The following is a 20,156-nucleotide window of genomic DNA, read 5'->3' as shown; positions in this document are numbered from 1 at the left end:
AATCCAACACATTACTGAGTACCACTCTCCATATTTTCAAGCATAGTGGTGGATACATCATGGTCTGGTTATGCTTGTAATTGTTAAGGACTGGGGAGTTTTTCAGGATAAAGACGGGAGCTAAAGCACAGGGAAAATCCTTAACCTGGTTGTCTGCTTTCCACCAGACACTGGGAGATGAATTCACCTTTCAGCAGGACTATAACCTAAAACACAAGGCCAAGTCTACACTGGAGTTGCTTACCAAGAAGACAGTGAATGTTCCTGAATGATCGAGTTACAGATTTGACAAATCTACTTGAAGATCTTTTTCAAGATGTAAATGGTTGTCTAGCAATGATCAACAACCAACTTGTCAGAGCTTGGAGAAAAAAAGAAAAAAAGTGTAAATGTCATACAATCCAGGTATGGAAAGCACTTAGAGACTTACAGCTGTAAATTGCTGCTAAAGGTGATTCTAACGTGTATTGACTCGGGTGGGAATACTTGTGGGAAAAAAAACGTTTTCACTTTGTCGTTCTGGGGTATTTGTGTGTAGATGGGTGAGACATCTAATCTGTGTTGAATTCAGGCTGTAACACGTGTGGAATAAGTCCAGGGGTATGAATACATTCTGAAGGAATAAGTCCAGGGGTATGAATACATTCTGATGGAATAAGTCCAGGGGTATGAATACATTCTGAAGGAATAAGTCCAGGGGTATGAATACATTCTGAAGGAATAAGTCTAGGGGTATGAATACATTCTGATGGAATAAGTCCAGGGGTATGAATACATTCTGAAGGAATAAGTCCAGGGGTATGAATACATTCTGATGGAATAAGTCCAGGGGTATGAATACATTCTGAAGGAATACGTCCAGGGGTATGAATACATTCTGTTGGAATAAGTCCAGGGGTATGAATACATTCTGTTGGAATAAGTCCAGGGTATGAATACATTCTGTTGGAATAAGTCCAGGGGTATGAATACATTCTGTTGGAATAAGTCCAGGGGTATGAATACATTCTGTTGGAATACGTCCAGGGGTATGAATACATTCTGTTGGAATAAGTCCAGGGGTATGAATACATTCTGTTGGAATAAGTCCAGGGGTATGAATACATTCTGATGGAATAAGTCCAGGGGTATGAATACATTCTGATGGAATAAGTCCAGGGGTATGAATACATTCTGATGGAATAAGTCCAGGGGTATGAATACATTCTGTTGGAATACGTCCAGGGGTATGAATACATTCTGTTGGAATAAGTCCAGAGGTATGAATACATTCTGATGGAATAAGTCCAGGGGTATGAATACATTCTGTTGGAATAAGTCCAGGGGTATGAATACATTCTGTTGGAATACGTCCAGGGGTATGAATACATTCTGTTGGAATAAGTCCAGGGGTATGAATACATTCTGTTGGAATAAGTCCAGGGGTATGAATACATTCTGATGGAATAAGTCCAGGGGTATGAATACATTCTGATGGAATAAGTCCAGGGGTATGAATACATTCTGAAGGAATAAGTCCAGGGGTATGAATACATTCTGATGGAATAAGTCCAGGGGTATGAATACATTCTGAAGGAATACGTCCAGGGGTATGAATACATTCTGTTGGAATAAGTCCAGGGGTATGAATACATTCTGTTGGAATAAGTCCAGAGGTATGAATACATTCTGATGGAATAAGTCCAGGGGTATGAATACATTCTGTTGGAATAAGTCCAGGGGTATGAATACATTCTGTTGGAATACGTCCAGGGGTATGAATACATTCTGTTGGAATAAGTCCAGGGGTATGAATACATTCTGTTGGAATAAGTCCAGGGGTATGAATACATTCTGATGGAATAAGTCCAGGGGTATGAATACATTCTGATGGAATAAGTCCAGGGGTATGAATACATTCTGATGGAATAAGTCCAGGGGTATGAATACATTCTGTTGGAATACGTCCAGGGGTATGAATACATTCTGTTGGAATAAGTCCAGGGGTATGAATACATTCTGAAGGCACTGCAGGGATTCAGACGCAGCCCACACAAAAACAACTGATCTCTAGTTTATACTGACAGATTTTGATGGGGATTTATTTTATTATGTTACGTAGATTTACACTGGTGCATCAATCTATGTATGAACAGTTATTCAAGAAACAAAGGCAATTCATGATGTTCTTTTCAACTTCATCAAAACAAGGGAATCTCCATCAAACTTTGGCACCTTTTAGTACAAAAATAAAACCAGAACAAAGTCGACACCCCAGGTCTCACATTCACACAACAATGCTGTGATTAAAGGGATAAATAAAATGCATTAAAGAGTTTCAAAATTACAACAACTCAGTGTCCATCACACAGGCAGTGCTACCCCTGTCTACACAGAGGCTACAGAAAAAGCAAAATGATTTCAAACACTTGTCGACATGGCAACTACACCAACATTCTCTCAAAACAGTGCTTTTGATTTCAGACGGTTTTAGATTTTATAGAAGTAAAAAAAAAAGAATAATAAATGATTAGGACAAACGGTAATACTGGACAGGTAGCCTTGGAAATGTATCATTTGTAAAAGACAAGCACATCTGAACTGTTAACAAGCACTTCAAACACATACCTTCAGGGACAGGGGAAGATTTTAATCTCTTTAAGGCACGAACACAAGGAATGTTCCTTTTGACCTCTTAAGTGTCTCAAAGGGAAATGGCAACAGACAACTTAACCAACATTCTGACAGTGTGCAGGGGTTCTCTTAAGACTAGGAAGGCATGGACCTACAGTGTGCAGACTAGGGGTTGTGCAGGGGTTACTCTTAAGACTAGGAAGGCATGGACCTACAGTGTGCAGGGGTTCTCTTAAGACTAGGAAGGCATGGACCTACAGTGTGCAGGGGGTTCTCTTAAGACTAGGAAGGCATGGACCTACAGTGTGCAGGGGTTCTCTTAAGACTAGGAAGGCATGGACCTACAGTGTAGGGGTTCTCTTAAGACTAGGAAGGCATGGACCTACAGTGTGCAGGGGTTCTCTTAAGACTAGGAAGGCATGGACCTACAGTGTGCAGGGGGTTCTCTTAAGACTAGGAAGGCATGGACCTACAGTGTGCAGGGGGTTCTCTTAAGACTAGGAAGGCATGGACCTACAGTGTGTAGGGGGTTCTCTTAAGACTAGGAAGGCATGGACCTACAGTGTGTAGGGGGTTCTCTTAAGACTAGGAAGGCATGGACCTACAGTGTGTAGGGGGTTCTCTTAAGACTAGGAAGGCATGGACCTACAGTATGTAGGTGTTTAGATATGGTTAAGCTGATCAGTAAGGCACCGATGTGTTAGTTCAGGTCTGTCTCTAACTGGACAGGGCGACCTCCTCTTCAAGGAGACTTGACAGACCATGGGTAAGGAAGAGGAGATTGATCTTTTACTCCAGGGGATTCTGGGGGATGTGTCCTTCTGCCAGTGCGTCTGCCAGTAGTTCAGGTCGAAGGCATTCGATGGGGCACTGGATGTTCTGCAGAAGGAGACAGACAGACAAGAGGTCAGTATGGGTCCAACCTCAGCATGGGGATTTCAAGTTCTAATCCAACACATTTTCTCAGTTGTCTTTTGAGAGCGTAGTCTATGACTCACCACTTTGCGTAGTGTGTTGGTGGGGTCCCTGTATCGGACGGGCTGCAGCAGACTAGAGTCCACCTCAGCACCTGGTCTACGACAGTTCTCACAACGCCAGCCCTGAGAGGAGGACAAGCATTACATTTACACACGTTGGTCATTCAGCAGGTGCTTGTCCAAGTTGCATTCAACTAAGGTCGGTAAGACAAGCATAGCCATTAGCAGTAAAAGTGACCTGTTGTCCTCCGTAGCAGGTGCAGGTACAGATGGCTCCCAGGTATTCTTTCTGCCACTGGTTACCAATCTGGTACATCTTCCCATCGTCATAGCAGGTGGACTCATCTGTAAACACACACGCAGGAGAGGGAATCACACACACAGGCAGACATGGATGAGGTCACACAGGCAGACATGGATGAGGTCACACAGGCAGACATGGATGAGGTCACACAGGCAGACATGGAGGAGGTCACACAGGCAGACATGGAGGAGGTCACACAGGCAGACATGGAGGAGGTCACACAGGCAGACATTGATGAAGTCACACAGGCAGACATTGATGAAGCCACACAGACAGACATTGATGAAGTCACACAGACAGACATTGATGAAGTCACACAGACAGACATTGATGAAGTCACACAGACAGACATTGATGAAGTCACACAGACAGACATTGATGAAGTCACACAGACAGACATTGATGAAGGTCAGACATTGATGAGGTCACACAGACAGACATTGATGAGGTCACACAGACAGACATTGATGAAGTCACACAGACAGACATTGATGAGGTCACACAGGCAGACATTGATGAGGTCACACAGGCAGACATTGATGAGGTCACACAGACAGACATTGATGAGGTCACACAGACAGACATTGATGAGGTCACACAGACAGACATTGATGAGGTCACACAGACAGACATTGATGAGGTCACACAGACAGACATTGATGAGGTCACACAGACAGACATTGATGAGGTCACACAGACAGACATTGATGAGGTCACACAGACAGACATTGATGAGGTCACACAGGCAGACATTGGAACTGTATTGTGTTGTATTCTGACATGCTGCCAGAGAAGTTCTGTGTTCTTCCTTTAATATCCAAACAAGTGCAGGAGGTGACTGATGTTAAAGTGCTACTTACGTGGTTCACACTTGAACTCTCCCTTCCCGTTGCCCAGGCAGGTGCAGCTCATCATGGGGCCCTTCTCCTCCTGACGCTCCCATTTCTCCCCGATACGGTAGTTGTTACCTCCATCATGACACCACTCTGTTGATGGACAGGGAGCGCGAGAGAGGGGGGAGATATAGAGAACAAAAAAAAGGTCAGACCTGTTTCATAACATCCGACACTGTCTCCCAGCCCCTAGATCTGATTGGTGTAACCAATATGGCAACCATTACACCCAGCCAGTCAGGTGGCAAGGGATCAATACAGTTTCTTAAATTGCATTGAAGAGGTAGTTAAATACTCACTAGAGGAGTCACATCGGAAGTGTCCACTGCCTAGTCCCAGACACCTGCACCACAGCTTGAAGCCCGTCTCAGACATGCGCTCCCACTCGGTCCCAACGTCATGGTAGGTCGCTGTGAAGGTGTCGTAGCACGAGTCCTTATCTGTGCCGGTGGAACCCTCTGTCACTACAGGCGGAAGAGAGGGGGTTCATTTCACCACAGAATCACAGGCTAAGCTGTGTAAGTAAACGCCTATCTATGAACTTTCTGAACTATGTTATCTGACCGTGGAAAAGCATGACTCAAAACAACATCAGGATTCACTCATACCATCTATTCTATAGGTTAAATGTTAGTACTGATCCTAGATCAGTTGTCATAGTCACTGCTGGTTCCTTACGGGTGTTGCCGGCGGTGACAATCTCCTCCAGGATCTTGTGTTTGAGTGCCCCCTTCAGGGCCTCTACGATAACGTTGTAGGAGGCTCCGCTGGTCAGGCCGATCAGAGTGGCACTGGTGGAGGTACCAGGCAGACGCATCTGAGACAGGAGGGGAGAGAGGAGATGGAAGAGAGAGAGAGAGAGAGAGAGAAGATGGAAGGAGAGGGGGGAGAGAGATGGAAGGAGAGAGAGGGAGGGAGAGGAGATGGAAGGAGAGAGAGGGAGAGAGATGGAGGGAGGGAGAGAGGAGATGGAAGGAGAGAGGGAGAGATGGAGGAGGGAGAGAGGAGATGGAAGGAGAGAGAGGGAGAGAGATGGAGGGAGGGGAGAGGAGATGGAAGGAGAGAGAGGGAGAGAGATGGAGGGAGGGAGAGAGGAGATGGAAGGAGAGAGAGGGAGAGAGATGGAGGGAGGGAGAGAGGAGATGGAAGGAGAGAGGGAGAGAGAGAGGAGATGGAAGGAGAGAGAGGGAGAGAGAGGAGAGGGAGAGATATGGAGGGAGAGAGGAGAGGGAGAGATATGCAGGGAGAGAGAGGAGATGGAGAGAGAGAGGGAAGGAGAGGAAAGGAGGGACAGAGAGAGAGATGGAAGGGAGAGAGAGGGAGAGAGATGGAGGGAGGGAGAGAGGAGATGGAAGAGAGAGAGGGAGAGAGATGGAGGGAGGGAGAGGGAGATGGAAGGAGAGAGGGAGAGAGATGGAGGGAGAGAGGAGATGGAAGGAGAGAGAGGGAGAGAGATGGAGGGAGAGAGAGAGGAGGAGAGAGAGGGAGAGAGGAGAGAGGAGAGAGAGGAGATGTAAGGGAGAGAGGAGAGAGAGGAGAGGGAGAGATATGGAGGGAGAGAGAGGAGAGGGAGAGATATGGAGGGAGAGAGAGGAGATGGAGAGAGAGAGGGAAGGAGAGGAAAGGAGGGACAGAGAAAGAGATGGAAGGAGAGAGAGAGAGAGATAAAAGGAAAGAGAGAGAGAGATAAAAGGAAAGAGAGAGAGATGGAAGGATAGAGAGATTGGGAGAGATGAATGGGAATGAGAGGTGTAGACCGTCATTATAAATGTGTCTCTTAGATGTGTCTTTATATGTGTGTGTATGTGTGTCGTGCCCTCTCACCTGGAACATCTTCTCGTTGACGTGTGTCAGAGGGTTGCAGGACACCAGGTACTCTGAACTCTGCTTGTAAGGCTTCCAGGCGATGGTGGTCTGGGTCTGGGCCTCCTGAGGGATTCCTGTGTCCTTCTCTGGAAAACCAAAGGAGAGCCACCAGGCACGTTCACGCTCACCACCGGCACCCTGCGCCTCCGCGTCCGGAAGGGGCACAAACACCAGGGGTGTCTGGCCGTTCCCATAGGGTGTCTGGCCGTTCCCATAGGGTGTCTGGCCATTCCCATAGGGTGTCTGGGGGTTCTGGTTGTTGTACTCAGTGTACTCCCACGTTCTGGCCCTGGCCCCCAGGGTGTCTAGGCCGTTGTTACCTACTACTGTTGGGACACGGCTCTCCTTTCTTCAGGCACGTCCAGGTGGTCGTAGCCTCCCGGGCGGTTGGGGAGTGGCAGTGTAAGCAGGGATTCACGTTCTGGCCGGGAGAGAGGGGTTAGGAAGCAAGCGAGTTAGGGAGGGAGTAGGGAGTTAGAGGAGCTGCAGTAGCATGACGCCGCCAGCAGGGGTGGCAGTAAGTCTGCATACTAGAGCCACTACTGTACTGCAAAGCACTGCACTTGAAGTAGAAGTTAGCCCTAAGCACAGATCTAAGATCAGATTACCCTACCCCGTTTTAGTTTTAACCATTAAGGGAGTGGGAAAATATCTGACCCTGTATCAGTGGTTTGGGCAAATATCTACTCCAAAGCCTGCCACTGCCGTCAATACCTTTTGAATCGCTTGTTTATTCAAAACGTATTCAAAGTGAGTGAGCAGTATTATTGTTTTAAAAGACACAGCTGTTTGTAACAGATGCTGGCACGACTACAAACCAAATCTAACATCTCGGCCTATGAGTTGCTACGCTGTTCTTACAATATTCTACTGCAGCTAAGCACATATGCAGGCTTCCCAAACCTTTCTTTGTAACATCACCATTCAGGTACAAAAAAAATCTGGTTTTGGGCCATGTGTGTATGTAGACGTATGAGTAAAGTGTGTGTATGTGCTGTACTCACGAGTCCTGGCCGTTCCCACCAATGGGGTGCTTCTCTGGACATTCTGAAGAGCGATGATCTTGATGATGTACTCGGTACCTGGTCTCAAACCTGAAAACATCCAACAACATCAACAAAATCGATTTGAGTCGATTCAGGTGTTTTCCATAAACTGGACGTGTTGAGAGGCTTGAGCTTTCAGAGGGTGAAGAGGAAGGGGTGGAGTTTAAGAGGGCAGGGTAACTTGAGAGAGAGCAGAGTTTGACGTTTACCAGAGATGGTGGCGTAGTTCTGGCCAGCGTGGGGGCGGGGGGTAAGCTCACGGGGCTGCGCCCTGCCTGCCTCCTCGTAGGTGATGTAATATCCTGTGATGCGCGTGGCGGGGGGTTCCCAGCTGAAGGAGATGGAGTTGGGGGTCAGGGAGGTGAACTGGAGGTTGGTGGGGGAATGCACCGCTGGTTTGGCTGTGGTGGCCGTGAGGGTGAAGGGGCGCTGCGTGCATCGCCGTTGATGGTGTAGATGTGGATAGTGTAGGAGGTGCCTGGCTCCAGACCTGAGGGACATCAAACACAACACACTGTCAGTCAGTCAAGAGCCCACTCTGTACTGTACATGGGTTATGTAGTTTACTATTACTACGATAGTTTAGGTGAAAGTGAGGATGGATAATGTAGTTGAATGTAGATGGGGCGATAATAGGTAATGTAGTTCATTTATAGATGAGAGTGGTGAGTTGTGTGATGTAGTCTACTGTAGATGAGAGTGGTGATAGCTGGGTAATGTAGTCTACTGTACAGTACCAGTGATGGTGTAGGTGCGTTGCTCTCCGGGGATTGTCTTCTTGATGGCGGGGCGGCTGCGCCGAGGGGCTGAGCTTCGATAAGGTACCCGGTGATGGTCTCAACCTTAGCACGCCAGGTCAGCGTGATGGCCGAGTCCTTCACGTCAGAGATACGCACACGCCGAGGAGGACTGATGTCTGGGAGAGAGAGAGGAAGGGAGAGGGAGAAAGAGAGGGTGAGTTTACAGTGAGTAAACCAGTGGCCAGTCGAGTTAAAACTCTGTGAAAGCTGCTTACTGTCCAGCGTGGTGACCTCTCCCTCCAGGGGTCGGCTGGTCACAGAGTTCTTCAGGGCGTAAACGTGCACTGTGTACAGAGTGGCCACCTACACAAGAAACACATGTTGACAGACACATAAATACAGTGACAATACATGACCTGAATTTAGACCGTTTAACAGACACCTTTATCTAGAACACAGTTATGACATACATTCAGAATACTGTAGTCTGTTATTTACCATGAGTCCTGGGACCACGGCGCGCGTGGTGTCTGGGGCGATGGTCATCTCCTTGGTGGGTCCATTGTTGTTCTTGGGGTTGACAACCACACGGTACCCAGACAGCCCGGAGCTGGGGGAGCGCCACGAGACAATGAAGGAGGTGTCACCAACCTCAGAGATGTCCAGATTGGTGGGAGCAGGGATAGCTGGGGGCAGAGATGGACATTAAGTATTTGTGTGTTTGTGTGTGTGTGTGTGTGTGTGTGTGTGTGTGTGTGTGTGTGTGTGTGTGTGTGTGTGTGTGTGTGTGTGTGTGTGTGTGTGTGTGTGTGTGTGTGTGTGTGTCTGTATGTGTGTGTGTCTGGTATCTCCTACCTGTGGCCTGTGTGCCCACCAGTGGGGTGCTGGGGGTGCGTCCGTGCAGAGCGATGACCTTAACAGTGTACTCTGTGCCGGGGCGGAGATTCCTCAGTACCACGGTATCGTCTGTCCCTCTGGGCGCCGGGCGCAGCTCTCTCGCCCTCCTCAGGGCTGGAGTACAGCACGCGGTATGATGTCACCGTGCCGTCCGGACTGTCCCATGTGATCCTCAGGGAGGTGGAGTCCACCTCAGAGAAGGATAGGGCCTTGGGATGGTCCATTGCTGCAAGGAAATGGGGGGGGGGGCGGGGGCGGATGAAGGCCAGAAAGAAAGGAACATCAGAGTAACATACATTTGAACATTTATTTCCTTTGTTATCATGGCAGATCAATGTTTTAAACTATTTTACAATCCGAATGCATGCATACACGCATGTACACACACACACGCACCTGTGATGGCGTTCTCTACCAGAGGTGTGGAAGGTTCTCCATCGGTTCCCAGAGCGGTCACACTCAGAACGTACTCCACCGTGGGCATCAAGCCAGTAAACGTAATCTCGGTCTGATCTAGATCCACGGCAAGAGAAAGAGAGACAGAGACAGAGAGAGGTTGAGCACAGGAGTATAGCTGTAGAACAACAGAGGCTAAAGCTCCTTTTTATCAATGTCTCACAACACAGTCACAAAATGGCTGCCATACAAATGATCACAGACGGGCAGAGGGCAGGGGAGAGAGCAGGGGCAGGTCTTACCAGGGCCACCACCTCAGAGAAAGAGGGGCCCTGTCCATTCTTGGGGACGCTGGTGACCCTGTAGCCCTTGATGGGGCCCTGGGCCGCGGACCAGCGCACTGTGATGGTGTTGTCCTTCACATCAGTCACGTCCATGTTGGTGGGGCCCTCCACGTCTACGGAGAAAGGAAGAGGGAGGGAGAGAGGGGGGAGGGAGAGAACGAGGGAGATAAATCAAATCAAATTTTATTTGTCACATACACATGGTTAGCAGATGTTAATGCGAGTGTAGTGAAATGCTTGTGGTATGGGAGGAAGATACATTACAAATGATCTACACATGAATCTAAAACTATTTTCTTCATCTGATCATTCCTCACTACTGGTAGATCAAGGCATCATTTCCAGATAACCAAATACATATGAAATCTGAAATTGTAATAATGGACACTAGATGGCGACACCAGATCAGAGCCTGTCCCAGACATGAACATGTCTATAAACATGTAGTTGATCACCTGTAATTAACATGAGCATGACACTTAACCCAAACTCCTCCTGTAAGTCTCTGTGGATAATTGTGTCTGCTAAATGACCAACATGTTGATGTAATAAAGGTGCATTCAACCATCAGCCCCGTACCAGTCTTGTGACTGACGAGATGGGTGTGCTGGAGGCCGGGCTGTCCCCTCTCCCTGTCACAGCGTAGACGGTGATGGTGTAGTCTGTCCCTGGGTTCAGGTTAGAGATGGTGGCCTCGGACTGGGAGCCGGGACAGTGAACTCCTTAGCAGGGCTTTCTCCACCTGTCTCTCCGTGGGTGATTCTGTAGTACCTCACGGTGACGGAGGGGCGTCCCAGCGGATGGTGATGCTGGTGGGGCTGGTTGAGGTCACTTCCAGGTCGGTGGGGGCGTCAGAGACTAGTGGAGAGAGGAGATCAGGAAATAAGCCTCGACAGATTAGTAAGAACAAAGAGAAGGGAGGGTGAGAGACAGACAGAGAGAGAGAGAGACAGACAGAGACAGACAGACCGACAGAGAGTGAGAGAGAGTAAGAGAGAGAGAGTGAGAAAGACAGACAGACGAGCGAGCGACAGACAGACAGACAGACAGAGAGACTGAAAGCATAGAACGATAACAGATAAAGACAGAGACATGAGGCTGTATCACAACCGGCTGTGATTGGGAGTCCGATAGGGCGGCGCACAACTGACTCAGCATCGTCTGGTTTTGGGTTTGGCGGGGTAGGCCGTCATTGTAAATAAGATTTTTTTCTTAACTGACTTGCCTAGTTAAATAAAGGTTAATTAAAAAATGAAACCAGTCAATACTACTCACTAGTAGCCTGAGTGCCAGTGAGAGGCAGACTCTCCTGGTTCCCGCTGACAGCGTAGACCTCAACACTGTACTCTGTCTCGGGAGCCAGGCCAGTCAGGGTGAAGTGGCTCCTGGTCGGGGGGCAGTCTCTCGTCCTTGGCCCTGCCTCCGCTGGTCATCTGGTAATGGATACGGTAGCCGGTGATCACGGCGCTGGGGGCCAGCCAGTGGATGGTGAAGGAGTTGGTCAGGACGTCAGCAAAGTCCAGGCCAGTGGGAGAGTCCAGGGCTACGGAGGAGAAGAGAGACACACAGCCATGATCTACATGATACACACGCTGTAGGCATACATATCACTTACTACATCCTGTAGGCATACATATCACTTACTACATCCTGTAGGCATACATATCACTTACTACATCCTGTAGGCATACATATCACTTACTACATCCTGTAGGCATACATATCACTTACTACATCCTGTAGGCATACATATCACTTACTACATCCTGTAGGCATACATATCACATATCACTTTACTACATCCTGTAGGCATACATATCACTTACTACATCCTGTAGGCATACATATCACTTACTACATCCTGTAGGCATACATACACATCACATCACTTACTACATCCTGTAGGCATACACATCACTTACTACATCCTGTAGGCATACATATCACTTACTACATCCTGTAGGCATACATATCACTTACTACATCCTGTAGGCATACATATCACTTACTACATCCTGTAGGCATACATATCACTTACTACATCCTGTATGCTTACACATCACTTACTACATCCTGTAGGCATACATATACACATCCTGTAGGCATACATATCACTTACTACATCCTGTAGGCATACATATCCACATATTACTACATCCTGTAGGCATACATATCACTGACTACATCCTGTAGGCATACATATATGACTACATCCTGTAGGCATACATATCACTGACTACATCCTGTAGGCATACATATCACTGACTACATCCTGTAGGCATACATATTATTTACTATTTGTGCAAAATACATGTGCATTTATCTCTCTTTTGAGACATTTAGCCTGACAAACTGTCCTGTGTCTGTCCATACTCACTTGTTTCTCTGAGTGCCAGTGACTGGTGCGCTTTCTCTCTCCTCGTAAACACACACCACGCTCACCCTGTACTCTGTGTTGGGCAGCAGGTCTGGAGGAGGATGGACAGGAAAACACTTGTTAGTTACCTCATAGTTAGTCCGACGCATACAACACACTGCATGAACCAGCAGTTGCTTGTATGACACAATACATACAACGGCATAATAATACTGCATACATGACTGTAAGTCGCTTTGGATACAAGCGTCTGCTAAATGGCATATATTATATTATTATATTAGATTCAGGTAGGTCATAGGTCATGATGATGTCACTCACTCTGCAGCAGGAAAGGTGTTGGTGGCTCCTGACCACGTTGACCGAGTTTGACATCGTAAATGTCGTTGCTGCTGGGGTGAAGCGGATGACAAAGCGTGTGATGTCACTGGGCGTGGGGGACGTTGGGTTAGTCCAGCTGACCCTCATGTGATGGGGGCCCACCCTCCGGGGTCCAGGTTGGTGGGGGCGGGGACGGCTGGGGTGGGAGAGGGAGATAATTAGGATACTAACTAGGAAATGATGTGGTAACAATAGATACCTTTAACAATTTAACTTGATTGCTTCTATTCCCAAGAAGACCAAAATTATAGTATTTGAGTGATTAATGACCACGTAATGACCAGGTTATTACCATCTGACCACGTAATGACCAGGTTATTACCATCTGACCACGCAATGACCAGGTTATTACCATCTGACCACGCAATGACCAGGTTATTACCATCTGACCACGCAATGACCAGGTTATTACCATCTGACCACGCAATGACCAGGTTATTACCATCTGACCACGCAATGACCAGGTTATTACCATCTGACCACGCAATGACCAGGTTATTACCATCTGACCACGCAATGACCAGGTTATTACCATCTGACCACGCAATGACCAGGTTATTACCATCTGACCACGCAATGACCAGGTTATTACCATCTGACGCAATGACCAGGTTATTACCATCTGACCACGCAATGACCAGGTTATTACCATCTGACCACGCAAATGACCAGGTTATTACCATCTGACCACGCAATGACCAGGTTATTACCATCTGACCACGTAATGACCAGGTTATTACCATCTGACCACGTAATGACCAGGTTATTACCATCTGACCACGTAATGACCAGGTTATTACCATCTGACCACGTAATGACCAGGTTATTACCATCTGACCACGTAATGACCAGGTTATTACCATCTGACCGCGTAATGACCAGGTTATTACCATCTGACCACGTAATGACCAGGTTATTACCATCTGACCTTGCGTAATGACCAGGTTATTACCATCTGACCACGTAATGACCAGAGTTATTACCATCTGACCACGTAATGACCAGGTTATTACCATCTGACCACGTAATGACCAGGTTATTACCATCTGACCACGTAATGACCAGGTTATTACCATCTGACCACGTAATGACCAGGTTATTACCATCTGACCATGTAATGACCAGGTTATTACCATCTGACCACGTAATGACCAGGTTATTACCATCTGACCAATGCAATGACCAGGTTATTACCATCTGACCATGTAATGTATAGCTGACTGTAAAGTAAAGCATAACCAACAGGTATTTACAATGAGAAGTAATATAAGAGCATGCCAAGGAGAGGGAGCTCCTCACAGTTACCTCCAGGCCTTCTGTGGCATGTCCAGATGGGACAAGTCAACCAGACAAGAGAGGACACACTAGAGAGCATGACAGGTATGAAATAAAAACCTGGACGCAATCAACAATGACATTACTGCTATGATCAGAGAATATATCTACAACATGGTGAGTATGTAAGGTTTGTGAGGCAGTATATTCAGTATTTAGCTTCTCTCATAGCCCCCCTCCCACCCTGTCTAACGACCACCTCCCCTTGTAAAGTTGAAGGTTCAAATCACCAGTCTGGGTTTGCGTTCTGCGTGTGGCCGGCTCGCTCTCCCCTTCCTCCGTTATCGTAGTGACACTGATGTCATAATCCACACCGGGCTCCAGCCCGCGCACCGTATAATGGCCCGTCGCGAGTCCACCGTATCCATGATGATGGGCAAACTCTCGCCCGGCGCCATAACCGTTACGGTAACTGGTGATGGCGCTAACGTTTACCAGGGCGGTCAGCGCAGGCCCACAGTGGTGTCGGTGACGTCGACAAAGTCAGGTCGTTTAGCTTGGGCACGTCTGAGAGGTTTGAGTGCAGAGCGGCGCAGGCAGAATAAGACATACAGACACAGAAACCATAGCAGACAGACAGAATCAAAGCAGATGAATGAATGTTCCTGGTGATGCATAGCCATACAGTGGGACGACAGCACAACACCCTGTAGCAGAACAACAGTAGCCATGCTGGTAACAGTTAGATTATCAGACCCATTAATTACGTTGACTAGATCAATGACAGGAAAGGATGCTCATGGGTTTTCAGAGAAATGGTTTTTCAACCGGCATATTCACATGATATCCTCAATGAATTAAGAGCTCTACCTTCTCCATGCATATCTTACAAACAAACAGCCATGGAACATAATTACAGTTCAGCCAATGACCATGTTAGCCGGACAGTGTGCAATTGAGGCATCACAACGGACAAAAGACAAACATGTACTGCAATGGTAATTCAGAATGAACAACTGGGGATTTGTACTGAAATTAAGAGTGATTTTAGGAATTATCCTTCAGTGAAAAGTGCTTTCAGCGTGATCAGCCGTGACAGTGTGTTTTGCTGGCAGGGAGATTCTGTACTTCAGAGAAGCCAGACTGGGAGGTTTAGGGAAGCTGGGCCTGTCCAGGTATACCACTTTTATGGAACGTGTACCGGAGTGTGACGTGGGAATAAATCGGAGTTGGGAACGGTGAATATAAGAAGGGGTGGCAGAAGTATCCAATCGTGCTTCAACCTTTCCAGGCCACGGATTGAGAAGGAAAGCTATCCAATAAGCACACACACACACACACACACACACACACACACACACACACACACACACACACACACACACACACACACACACACACACACACACACACACACACACACACACACACACACACACACACACACACACACACACACACACTTGTGCAACACACCATAGCGAACACACACACACACATTCAAACACTCCCCTTAAAATCAACCAATAGCGAAGACAAAACCATTGAATGTGTGTATCTGTTTGTGTGTGTGTGTGTTTGTGTTTAATCTGTGTCTGTGTTTGTGTTGAATCTGTGTGTGTGTGTGTGTGTTTGTGTTTAATCTGTGTCTGTGTTTGTGTTGAATCTGTGTGTGTGTGTGTGTGTTTGTGTTTAATCTGTGTCTGTGTTTGTGTTTAATCTGTCTGTGTTTGTGTTTAATCTGTGTCTGTGTTTGTGTTGAATCTGTGTGTGTGTTTATATCTTTGTGTGTCTTTCTATCTGTCGGAGCAACAGAACCACCAGCTCCACAGCAAACAGACACTACCTGATCCAGAATCAGTCTAACCCTTCAACACAGCACAGCTCAACCTCAGCCCATGCTCAGGTCCACTGATCTGAGTCCTACCTTGGGTGACAGTGGTGGACACAGGGACACTCTCCAGGTTGTCCTTGACAGTGTAGACAGAGACGTTGTACTCCACTCCTGGACTCAGGTTCTCCAGGATTAACTGGTTCTGGACCGGCTGGACTAACTCCTCCAGGAGTTTCCTCGCTGCCCATTGGTCGGGGTGCATGTCACTCTGTAGCCTGTGATGTCTGTAATAATAATCATAATAATAATCATAATAATAATAATACAACAACAACAATCCAAATAACAATAATCATCCTAATAACAATAATAACCATAATAATACACTTATATGGTGGGTGCTTTCATATATGTACAAGTACGAATTATACGCATGTGTGAATTGGAAATGTGTTTTTGCACATCCCATCTCCCCCTGAGACAACCTCAGAGAGTGGGGTCACGGCCTGGGTCTGTTGGGGAGGGACAGGAGGGCAGAGGAGACAGGGAAGTGAGCAGCGGAGACAGGGTTAACCAACTTAGATCTGCCAGGATTTCATGGAAGTACTTGTAACCATTCAAAAGAGAGACAGAGACAGAGAGAAGCCTTGTTCCTGCTGGCACAACGTTCTGAGGAAAGACAAGGTCCAGACAGAGTGATCCAGAGCCACAGCCTGTCCTGGATCCTGGGCCTTGGGCAGTGTGTCTGTGGCGTGGGCTGTAGGAGGGAGCAGAGTCAATATTTACCTGGCGTGTTGGCGCCGCCCCACAGGACAGTCAGCTCACCCGTGTCCGCGTTGGACTGCGTACTGAGGTCAGTGGGGGAGACAGTTCTGGAGGGAAGAAACATCACTTCAGGCTATATGTGGTAAAAATAACACCCTGTGGCACATTTAAAAACGACAGACTACCTTACATGGTTTAAGTAAACTGACTGCAGAAACCTTGAAACAACTCATTACTCCCTGACTGTACAACATCTATATAGATTAGTTTTTACCCCAAAATGCCTGCAGCAACAACACGTCTTCCTTGGACAAAAGGCATTCTGACCTCAATAAAATAAATTGTTGACCGGAGTCTCTCTCTCTTTCTTGGTTACTTACGAAAGTGACAACGTTTTTAGTGATGGGGTTGCCGCGGTCACGTCCGTTGATAATGGGCTGTACACTGTAAGTGTACTCAGTCCCAGGGTCAGGCCTGACACAAAGATACTTCCTGAGTCAGAGGTCACTTCCCTGGGTGACTCTCTCCTGACTGGGCCTCACAGACAGCCTGAAGCTGAACCTGCTGACAGGGGTCCAGAGAGATGATGATGGAGGTGTCGGTCACATCAGTGGTGAAGCGAGGGGCATTACCCATCTTTGGGGCTGAGGGGAGGAGAGAGAGAGAGAGAGAGAGAGAGAGAAGGGAGTGAGAGACAGAAAAAGAGAGATGGGGGGTGGAGAGAGACAGTGGGGGGGTGGGAGAGACAGAGGGGGTGGAGAGAGACAGAGGGGGTGGAGATATAACACAGTGGGGTGGAAATAAACAGAGGGGGTGGATTGATCAAGACAAAGGGGGGGTGGGTGGAGAGAGACAGAGGGGGGTGGAGAGAGACAGAGGGGGTGGAGAGAGACAGAGGGGGTGGAGAGAGACAGAGGGGGTGGGTGGAGAGAGACAGAGGGGAGAGAATATAACATCAGTGTCTTTCCTTTTTCTGCTTCATAATTCAAATAAACTCAAATCTGGAGTTGAATTGATCAATACCATTTAAACACCTTGCCACAAGCTCAGCAGAACAGAAGACTACAGTCCTCAACAGAAGACGACAGTCCTCAACAGAAGACGACAGTCCTCAACAGAAGACGACAGTCCTCAACAGAAGACGACAGTCCTCAACAGAAGACGACAGTCCTCAACAGAAGACGACAGTCCTCAACAGAAGACGACAGTCCTCAACAGAAGACTACAGTCCTCAACAGAAGACGACAGTCCTCAGAAGACGACAGTCCTCAACAGAAGACGACAGTCCTCAACAGAAGACGACAGTCCTCAACAGAAGCGACAGTCCTCAACAGAAAGACGACAGTCCTCAACAGAAGGCGACAGTCCTCAACAGAAGCTGACAGACGACAGTCCTCAACAGAAAGACGACAGTCCTCAACAGAAAGCGACAGTCCTCAGCAGAGAGCGACAGTCCTCAACAGTAAGCGACAGTCCTCAACAGTAGAAAGGCGACAGTCCTCAACAGTAGGCGACAGTCTCAACAGAAGACGACTCCTCAACAGTACTCAACAGAAGCGACAGTACTCAACAGAAGACTACAGTACTCAACAGAAGACGACAGTACTCAACAGAAAACTACAGTACTCAACAGAAGACTACAGTACTCAACAGAAGACTACAGTACTCAACAGAAAGACGACAGTACTCAACAGAAGACTACAGTACTCAACAGAAGACTACAGTACTCAACAGAAGACTACAGTACTCAACAGAAGACTACAGTACTCAACAGAAGACTACAGTACTCAACAGAAGACGACAGTACTCAACAGAAGACGACAGTACTCAACAGAAGACTACAGTACTCAACAGAAGACGACAGTACTCAACAGAAGACGACAGTACTCAACAGAAGACTACAGTCCTCAACAGAAGACGACAGTACTCAACAGAAGACTACAGTACTCAACAGAAGACTACAGTCCTCAACAGAAGACTACAGTACTCACAGGTGGTGAAGATGCCATTGACTTCCTCACTCAACACGTTGTCCTGCTCAGAGTGCAGTTTGACGGTGTAGTCTGTGTCGGGGCGGAGGCCTCGCCAGAGGGAACTGGGTCTGACCGCGGGGATTCTCTTCTGGGTTGGGCTGGAGCCTTCACGCTCAGGAACAGACGGTAGCCGCTGATGCTAGCCCTGGGAGCCTCCCCAGATCATTATCACACCGTCCTCGCCGATGTCAGTGAAACGCAGGTTGGTGGGGGGCGTCGGGCTCTGACAGGGGTAACACACGTAGGGTCACAACATGGGTACAACCACAGTATATCTATGAGAATCTCAGTCTATCTGCAGGTTTGAAATGGACGACACTGCAGTCGGACTGCTCAGCATCACTGATCTACCAACCCTTCTCACATAGAGTAACAACTTAGAACCTGATGCACCTCAACGGATCCCCTCAACACGCTGTTATTGTCTGAACGTATTATACTCACTGGTGGCTCTCTCTCCCGTCAGCGGCTCGCTCTCCACTCCTCCGTTGATGGCGTAGATGTTGAAGCGGTACAGGGTTCCGGGCTGCAGGTGGGTGATCTCTGCGTACGCGTTGGCCGTCATGGGCAGCTGCAGGGGCCTCTGGGGGCGTGTCACCGGGGGGTAACGGGGGCGTAGCTCACGCGGTAACCGACACCTCGCTGGGAGGGCCGGTCCAGGTGATGATGATTTTCACGTCAGACACCTCGTAGAACTGAAGGTCGGTAGGGAGCGGACTTCCTCTGTGGACAGGAAGTAGGAAGTGGTCCGTGAGTTGACTGAGAGGGGCCATTTTGTATGTTGATGGCCTATTGCCTTGTGTTGCGGTGCAAGAAAGAAGGAGTCAGATGAAGTTGAAACTATACGCTGATCTAAGGTCAGTGTTGGATTGTAATGTGGAACATACTTCTACTTTACCAGCTGAGAGGAAGTTGAAAAGACAATGCCAGACAGGAAATTGAAAATGGAGAAACTCTGCTGTCAAGATGAGAAGGATTTAGAGCTGAAGGGAGGATAAGACATCAACAAGAATGACCCAGATAGCGAGTGTGTTTTTTTTTATGTGTGTGTCTGTGCGCGTGCAAGTGTGTGAGTCTGTATCTTTCTCATGTGAAAGTACTTAAATCAGTGAGGGAGGTGAGAGAACCAGTCTGACAGGCCCAGTCCAGAACCAAACAGGAGAAACCCTACCCCAGGTTCCATCTGGCCCTACATGGCTAGCGCAGAGCCTAGGCTCCTCCAAGCTCACACTCTACCAACAGTCACTCATAGCAGGGACTGACTCCATGAAATGGCTCCATGGCTCCAAACTATCATTGTACTGCCTGGGCCAACACTCTCAGAAGAAAAGATGCGATCTAGAACCTAAAAGGGTTCTTCGGCTGTCGCCATAGGAGAACCCTTTGAATAGGAATGTAGCTGCATAGGAAATAAT

General features: G+C 47.7%; 1 pseudogene; it reads right to left on the bottom strand.

The window, feature by feature from the left end:
* Positions 1–2,982: 2,982 nt before the first annotated feature.
* Positions 2,983–19,306, bottom strand: LOC124019675 (annotated as a pseudogene).
* Positions 19,307–20,156: the final 850 nt, after the last annotated feature.

Source organism: Oncorhynchus gorbuscha, unplaced genomic scaffold, assembly GCF_021184085.1.
Source record: "Oncorhynchus gorbuscha isolate QuinsamMale2020 ecotype Even-year unplaced genomic scaffold, OgorEven_v1.0 Un_scaffold_646, whole genome shotgun sequence".
Taxonomy (NCBI): Eukaryota; Metazoa; Chordata; class Actinopteri; order Salmoniformes; family Salmonidae; genus Oncorhynchus; species Oncorhynchus gorbuscha.
The sequence above is the reverse complement of the archived record's forward strand: the minus strand, read 5'-3'. Positions and strand labels throughout refer to the sequence as shown.